General features: G+C 25.5%; 1 long non-coding RNA gene across 1 annotated transcript; it reads left to right on the top strand.

The window, feature by feature from the left end:
• Window positions 1–7,562: 7,562 nt before the first annotated feature.
• Window positions 7,563–8,514, top strand: LOC140178202 (uncharacterized). Its single transcript, XR_011870463.1, has 3 exons — window positions 7,563–7,685; window positions 8,021–8,140; window positions 8,235–8,514. It is a non-coding gene; the product is annotated as an uncharacterized lncRNA (long non-coding RNA).

Below are 8,514 nucleotides of genomic sequence, written 5' to 3'. Positions count from 1 at the left end.
AATTGTGAGATGATTTAATATATTTAACTAAATAAAAAAGTCTAGAGGTCAATAACTTTATTAAATTTTGGTCAGTATGTAACTGGCTACATATCACAAAAGTTACTAACTAACATTCTTCTAACTAAATTATTATTTAATAATTTAAAATTATCAACTTCATAATAAATCAACTATACTTGAGTTTTTATCGTATATTATTATTTTGTAGTAGTAACGTTAGAATGGTCAACGTAAGGAAATGCTGAAAATAATGACCATAGATTCTGAGATGGAGAATATGTTTCAGAATTAGTAACGGTCATGATTAGTTTTGTGGCGTTGATGGGGATTAGGCCTACGGGATAGAGTAGCGTAGCGTATATGGGTTATCTTGTGAGTAATTGAAAACATTACTAATTTAGTAGTATCTTTAGTTTCAGCTTTCAGGGGTAGGCGTATTTAGATATTTGTTGATTTTCACAATACACTAATATTTTATTTTATTTTATTTTATTTTAAATATAAATTGGATTGGATTATGCTTATATGATCTTCTGCTTTGTTATAATAACCAAACTAGAAAAGCTTATCAGACTAATGTAAATTGAACTAAATATGTTACTATGAAAAAATAACTATTAACGATATAGATTTGTTTAAATTATCGAGATGGTCATAATACAATAACGCTTTGTCAATGGGGTTAACTAACCTTCTGTCTATAATATATTTTTTCCTCGTAAACTTAGAGAATATTTTTTGTTTATTTACATGTGATTGTAATAAATAATGTATTTTAAAAATAATTCTTTAGTAGGCACAAATTATTGTAGCACGTGAAATATTGTTGTAATGTGTATAAAGTTGTTAAGGACACAAAATAGAAATGTCAAATTAATAAGAAGAACAAGGTACATATACCCGATAGGCCGATAACCATAATAAAGAGAATAATGAGAATGAATTCTCTTAATTGTTTTTTTTTAATTATTTTATTAAGTATGATATTTAATTTTTTTTATATATTTTTTAATTTTATTTAAAAAAATGTATAATAAAAAATAATACTTAATAAAATAACTGAGAAAAAACTAAAAAGATTTATTTTCGAGAATAATAAATAAAATTATCTTAAATATTATATAGTTTTTCTTTATTTTTTAAAAATTTATTTTGAATAAAAAGGATGTTTTTTTATCTATTTATATTTTTTTCTTGGATGAGATTTGAATATAAAACTTGAAAGATGGAAAATAATTTGACTATTACTAGGACTGACTAGGTCAAACTGCTTGTTGTTATTTATTATGTATTTTATTAAATATATTAAATAATTATATATTATAGATTTAATTATTTAATTAGTCTTTATAATTTTATAAAAATTATAATCAAGTTTTTATATTTTTTAATTGAATCTTTATATTATTTTTAATTTTATAATTAGGTTATTTCTATGTCAAAAATATTAAAATTAGTGAAATATTTATTCTAAAAATATATGGTCAAAGATCTAATTAGGTTCTTAATTGTTGATACTTTTAATTTGCAGAAAAATATTCCGTTAATTTTAATATTTTTTACATTAATAATGATCTAATTATAAAATTAAAAGTAGTATAAAGATTCAATTAAAAAAAATATATAAAAAAACCCTAATTATAAGCTTAAGGAAATTATAGCGACTAACTGAATATTTAAATTTATATTATATTTTTTAATTGATATATATAATTTAAAATATTCAATTAAATATTATTTTTATATTTATTTAATTTTATTTCTATTTATATTAATTTATTCTTAAATTAAATATTTTTAATTATACAAATTTATTAAAATAAATATTAAATTTTATTAAACAGTGACAGATAAATAAAAGAGTTCGAAAAGATGTTATACAATAACTAATAACTGATTAATCAGTTAATATAACAAGTGATGAGAGATTTCAACTACAGTTGAATGAGATATTTAGAAAAAAATATTTTGCAAACAAAAAAAAATACCTACGTATATTTATTTAAAATTGTCCAACACCCCTGTGATAATAATTTAAAACGAAAATCATTGTGCCATATTACTTATGCGTGACATAATCAATTTAATAATTACCCTCAAACCTTAATCTATAATTTTTTATGTATAACGTAAGAGTATTATCATGCATTAAGGAAATATAATTACAACTTGTTTTCAATAATTTTGTGAAGGCTGAAATACATGAATTATTGTTGATTTGAATAAAAAAATCTTGGAGCGGATGAGGGCCCTAAGAGGTAGGAAACCACAGAATAAAAAGTCAGAAGAGACGGAGAGAGAGAACTTTTGGTTTTGGTTTTTTGTTTCTTGTTTTTGTTGTGTTCTGAATGAATGAGAGATTGGTAAGTGGAGGAATCCAAGTGTCGCTATCGGAGAGAATAAGGTACGGATAGGATTTCATTTGAATTTACGGTAACGCTATTGCTTAATTCGTGAAATACAATACTATTATAATATTATTATTTGTTTATTTCAACTTTTCAACTAACCACGAAGCTACCTTCGTTGTGCTTGGTTTGGTACGGTTTGCACGGTTACGATACGCTTCCGTTCGGCTTCGTTTGGGCTTCGTTCTTCGCCGGATTAGTGGATCCCACTTGTTAATGGGCCTCTAATGATATCTTAATAAAAACAGAATATAAGTCCAATTAAATTATATAATATATTGCCATCAGTTGGAGAAGGACAAATTAATATGTGGACGTGATTCATGACTTCCTTGGTTTCCCATTGAGAAAATAATAAAAATATTCAACTTTCATATTATTAACGGGTTTTGGGATATTTTATTTACAAATATGTGTATGCTAAATGTATTTAGGTTTTACATTGTCATTATACATCTCTGAGTATACAGACCAAAAAACTATTAAGTATATAAACCAAAAACGGTGTACTTTCATAATATATAAGAGAATATTTCATATTTCAGAGGCAACATAGACAGTTTGCATTTTGAAGGTTTTTTTTTTTTTTTTTGGCAGTACTAGACGGTTTGAACTTTATTGCTATTTGCTAGAGCCTAGTACTAAGGGAGTAAAAAGTAAAAACAAACTTAGCTGGCAGAATGTACTAATGCTGCTTGGACTATTTCATATTTTCATTGGTTGGTCTAATTGGGCTATTTAGTAGCATAAGCCTAGTCATTTTTTCGAATGGGCCCAATCAGTTTATAAACGGTATTTTATAATTGCCTTCAGCTGATATTAAATGGGCCTGCTTCTGCTGTATAACGGGCTCACTTCACATTTCGCCCTCGCTAAGAGAGCTTGCCCAATTGACCAAATTGGATATGAAAAAAACACGCAAATCAAGAGCACCAGATTAGAGAAAACTTCCTGACCCAATTAAAAAAAAATGGTTTTTTGACAAAACTCAAAGAGGACGTGACCAAAAATTAAAAACAAAAAAGCTCAAGAAGTCACCTGACATAAATGATAAATCAAATAAAATTGAATCACACTTAGTTTAGTGGTAATGATCTTTGTCTTGCAATAGATGCACTCGGATTCAAGAATTGATTGAGGCCAATAACAAATGGAAACTCTTAGTGTTAATTGCGTGAATGTATAGTATACGGATAATTCGATCATCAACGGACCAAAATCGTTCTGAGTTAATTATACTAAGACCTGTCCAAAAAGTTTTAAAAGTAAATTTTTTGAGCTTTTGACTTATGAAAAATAGTATTATTAATATTTGGTGCAATTTTTAAAATTAAATTGCAGTTTTTTAAGAAACTATTTAGGAGTTTATAGAGAAATTAAAAAAAAAATAACTTCTCTCATAATACTACTATTTTTTATCATATTTTTATAAAATAAACACTTTAAAAATTAGAAATTCAAACACAAAATAATTTATTTATAAACTACTTTTAATATAACTATTTATTGTTTATGCTATTTTTTCAAAAAGAGTTTAATTAAACTACTTACTCAAATTGAACCTAATTTTGTGCCTAACGGATAATCCGGTATCCAAACCAACCGGCTTATCCGATTAGGTTTAATTTATATTAATTCAAGAAAATATTTACTCCTCCATTTGAGAGACCAAAAGTGACAAGTTCGATCATAATGGAACATGTGCAGACCATAAGTAAGGCATTTGAGAAATAGATAGAGTAGGAGAAAAGTAAAAGAGGAGCCAATGTGCATGGGCATGGCTAATGTGGGATATTGCAGCGCATATATATTAGAAAAGGAATAGGGGAGCTGATTTTTTTGGTGAAAGAGAGTCTTGACAAATTATCTGAATTCATTTTGTGAATTGCCCTTATGGTAGCTTAAGTTTAATTTTATGATGATGTAAGAGATTGTGTCAACCCTAAAGTTCCTGTTCTATAATTCTTTTTTGGGCGCTAAGTGCCGATGATAAAATATATTTTTAATGATATATTAGTATATGTTCTCGTGTCCTGCACGGGATAATACATAAAATTATATAAAAAAAATTTATTAAAATTTAAATAAAAAATTTATAGTAATTATTATTATTATAAATATTTTACAACTTAAAAATATTAAAAATAATTAATATTTATTTTAATTAATTTGAATTTGGTGAATGATCATCTCATTTGTCTGTTTAAGTAAATATTTAAAGTTCGAATATCGCCTTATGTGTATAACAATCCATTAGTTAGCGACAGACCTTAATAAATAAAGCATCAATATGTGGTGGATTAGTCATCGACTTGCCGAGTTTGGAAATTCATAGAAAAAATTATATTTGTCTTTAAAATATATTAATTTTCCATTAATAGCAATACTTATGGACTTTTGTTTTGTTGAAATTTACTTGGGACAATTTTATTTGTTGGTATCATTTTTGAAGTCAAAACAATATGATCAGTATTGTTACTTGTTAAAACTTCACATTTTATGAAATGATTATATTTCTAAATTTTCAAATTCATAAACTTATGTCATTACAAAAGTTATTAGATCAATCAATTAATATTTCTTGGTAACATAGTGTACCGAAACATCATCGTTAAGTATTAGTTAGTGTGAAGAGAAACCAATAAGAACTTTTGTTATTCAATATATAATTTATTCTATTGAAAAATAAATTAATATTTTTTAAACTTGTAAATACATTTTTTTCTAATTTTTTACACTATTTTATTTGATAATATTTACCATTAAAAAATAGCAAATGACCATACTATTTTACAATATATATGATGTACAAAATAATTTCTTATCTTGAAATTAATTCTGGTTACTGAAATGAAATTTAAAATATTTTTTTTTATTTTCTTACTCAAATTTAAATTTAAATTTAGAATTGATTAACAACTCATCTTTTTAATTTCAATAAAAAATAAATTGGTTCGATATAAAATATTGAGCATTTAATAATTTTAATCATTTAAATTTTAATTATCAAAAATTGGATTAAAAATTAATTATAAACTTAATAATCGATAATATATATATATATATATATATATATATATATATATAATATTAGTACGTAAATAATAATATCCAATGTATTAATTATTTATTTTTTTGGTAGAATTAATGTATAATCTATTGAGGATTAATTTATTATCCAATTTTTTTTTCATAAACTTTGTAATATGTGAAATAGTGATCTTATTTTTTATTATTATTTAAGAAATTCTTCATAATTTTTTAATTACGTAATTAACTTAATTCATAACCTTTATTATTACTTTTATACTAAAAAAATATCAATTTATATTATTTACATATTTTTTACTACTAATAAATAAATAAGTATTTGCACTATTATACTTATTATCCTAGATAATGACTTAAATTATTTATTTTGTATGTTAAATAATATTTTATATGTTAAATTTATTAAATATTAAGATGAAAAAATTGTTCAATAAATTATATAAATAGTCATTACAAAAAAGAAAAAAATATATATATCATATATAATAATCCTTGATATATATAGTGCCATGTATATATTAAGATTATCTATTTTAATTATGTGAGTAATTATTGTTATCTTCACTTTTTCATTACATTAGAATATAATATTTAAAACTAAAAAAGAGATAATTAATTTTTCTTAATTTGAATTAAAAAATATCTTATAAATATATCCAACTTTTATATATACTAAGTGTTATAATATTAAATAGTATAGTATTTGCTATAACAATGACTTAAAATATTAATCCAAGATATATTTGGGCCTAATAAGACCTCAATGCAAGCAAGATCAACTAAAATTTATTGTTAGGGTCCCAAATCCGACTTAGGTTCATTACCTTAAATGCCCAACGCAGATGAAGTCCACGTGTCCCCTCTTAAATCGGCTTAAATTGAATCTCGTTACTAATTAGATATGGTAATGAGTACTTAGGGGAGCGTGAGAAGCACCCTTCCCATCCCTCACTCCTATTTAAAAAAAATGTCCCGTTCCTTCTCTATCATTACAAGTTCTTATTTAATTACTCTTTAGGGAACGCAGATCTCATCAGGTATTTACGAATATTCTTTGAAAACTTTTGAAAAAAATTAACACAAAAAATATAATATAATCATCATAAAATAATTGATTCAATATAATTCAACACAATTTATAACATATTTGTTATAAAAAATAACATTTCAAAAGGAGAAAACATAAAAACATATTCCAACATAATAACATAAAATAATTTTTTGGGACGATACTAAGCGACGTAGTGACGGACTTGAGAGGTAGAGAAAGTGAGTTAGAGAGAGAGGATCGATACTGAAAATGAGTTTGGAAGAAAAAGGAAGAATTTGAATTGGAGGCAGAAATTAGGGTTACTAAATTCAAGAAATAGATTTATGTATATATAAATTAGGATAAATTAATAATTTTATATTCGCGTATATTTAATAGGTTTTATGGGACAGGTACTTATGTCCATGTCCCATTAGAGTGACAAACAGAAAAGCCCGCCCTGTCTTGCCAAAATTCCGCCATCTGGAGGGCTGACTTGCCCCGCCTCGCCTAGTAAGGCAGTCCTTAATTTCTCTCCCGTCCCGCCCACTACAAAAAATAAAATTTAAAATGACATCTATATTATGGCGGTTCTTTAAAACCACCATAATATTCAAGTATTATGGCATTTTATGATGCTGCCATAATTAATTTGAATAAAATAGCAATTTTTATAAATTATTTGTTTGAGAGACAAATGAGTAAAGTCTAAATTTTACATTTTTTGTGGATGCTTACAATAAAATAATTAATTTATTCTAGGAAGGATGTACTGCTCAAGGTTAAAGATGAATACAACAGTTACAGAATATACTGTCTTCCTTAATTCTGCTCTATCAAATTTAAGGATTTTCTCTTGTATCATATATAAACTATAATTTGATTATGCTAGATCTTATTCCTTCCCGTGTTGCTTGAGAATAATATATTTGCTTTATTTATTTACTTGACTCTTTTTACTTTATAGGAAAAAGTTAATTTTCAAAATACAAGCATTAGATCAGTTGGGTGTTGACTGAAAAAGGTTAATAAACAAAATATTTTAGACTCTCTCTTTCTCTCCCTCCTTTCCTCTCTCTCTCCGAGTTGCTGACCCTGTAACTCACTAACTTGCCATGTTCTTCTCTTTAACATGCAGTGGATGATGTTAATGGCGAAAAGTTGATCTTCTATAATTTTAGAATGATGAAAAGGTATGTTAGTGTCTTTTCTGTTGATTTAAAATGTAATGTGGTTTTACAAGTCAAACATTTTAAGCTTGGTGAGATGATTGGCTTTGCTATTATGTTTACAATATTGGTCCAAATATCCGGGAAGGATTATTGGAAACTTTCTACGGGGTTTATGAGAAGAATCCAGATAAGGTAAAGTAACATTTTTGTGGTGGTCTCCCGTAACATTTCTCAAGTTATTTACTGAGTGATGAACTATATATATTATTTTGTAGAACAACTAGTTTGTAGTGATGAACTTGTTTGCAATCTATTGCAAATTTGACCTTGCATTCTTCAATTTCAATTTTCTACAGTTTTGAAGAGCGTCTAACTGCACAAAGGAGAGAGAGAGAGATGGCAACAGCTGAACACTAAATTTGCAAATATGCATATAGTTTTTATATTCAAATGGATAATGCAAAGATTGCACAATGGTAATTGTACAAATGTCTGCTATTTTATTTTTATTTCTCGTTTTATTTTTTGGATATTTTGTAAACTATGATGATTTCTTGTTTTGTTTTGAAGCTGATAATGATGCTGATATCAAAATTGAAAGCGAAAAGGAAGAGAAAAACAATTAGAAGAAGAATCGATCACCCTCACCCCTTAGTCGTAGGCAATATGGCAATTAGAAGAGGAAAAGGAACTCTCAAGAAAGGAATGGTTTGAAGACAATGAGTGTTTTGATATTTAATACTTTATTTGTATTTAATACTTTATTTAGAATTAAAAAATATTATATTTAATACTTTATTTGTATTTGAGTTATTACTTTTGATTTTTAATACTAAAAAATTATATATCA

This window comes from Arachis hypogaea, chromosome 13, assembly GCF_003086295.3.
Source record: "Arachis hypogaea cultivar Tifrunner chromosome 13, arahy.Tifrunner.gnm2.J5K5, whole genome shotgun sequence".
Lineage (NCBI taxonomy): Eukaryota > Viridiplantae > Streptophyta > Magnoliopsida > Fabales > Fabaceae > Arachis > Arachis hypogaea.
The sequence above is the reverse complement of the archived record's forward strand: the minus strand, read 5'-3'. Positions and strand labels throughout refer to the sequence as shown.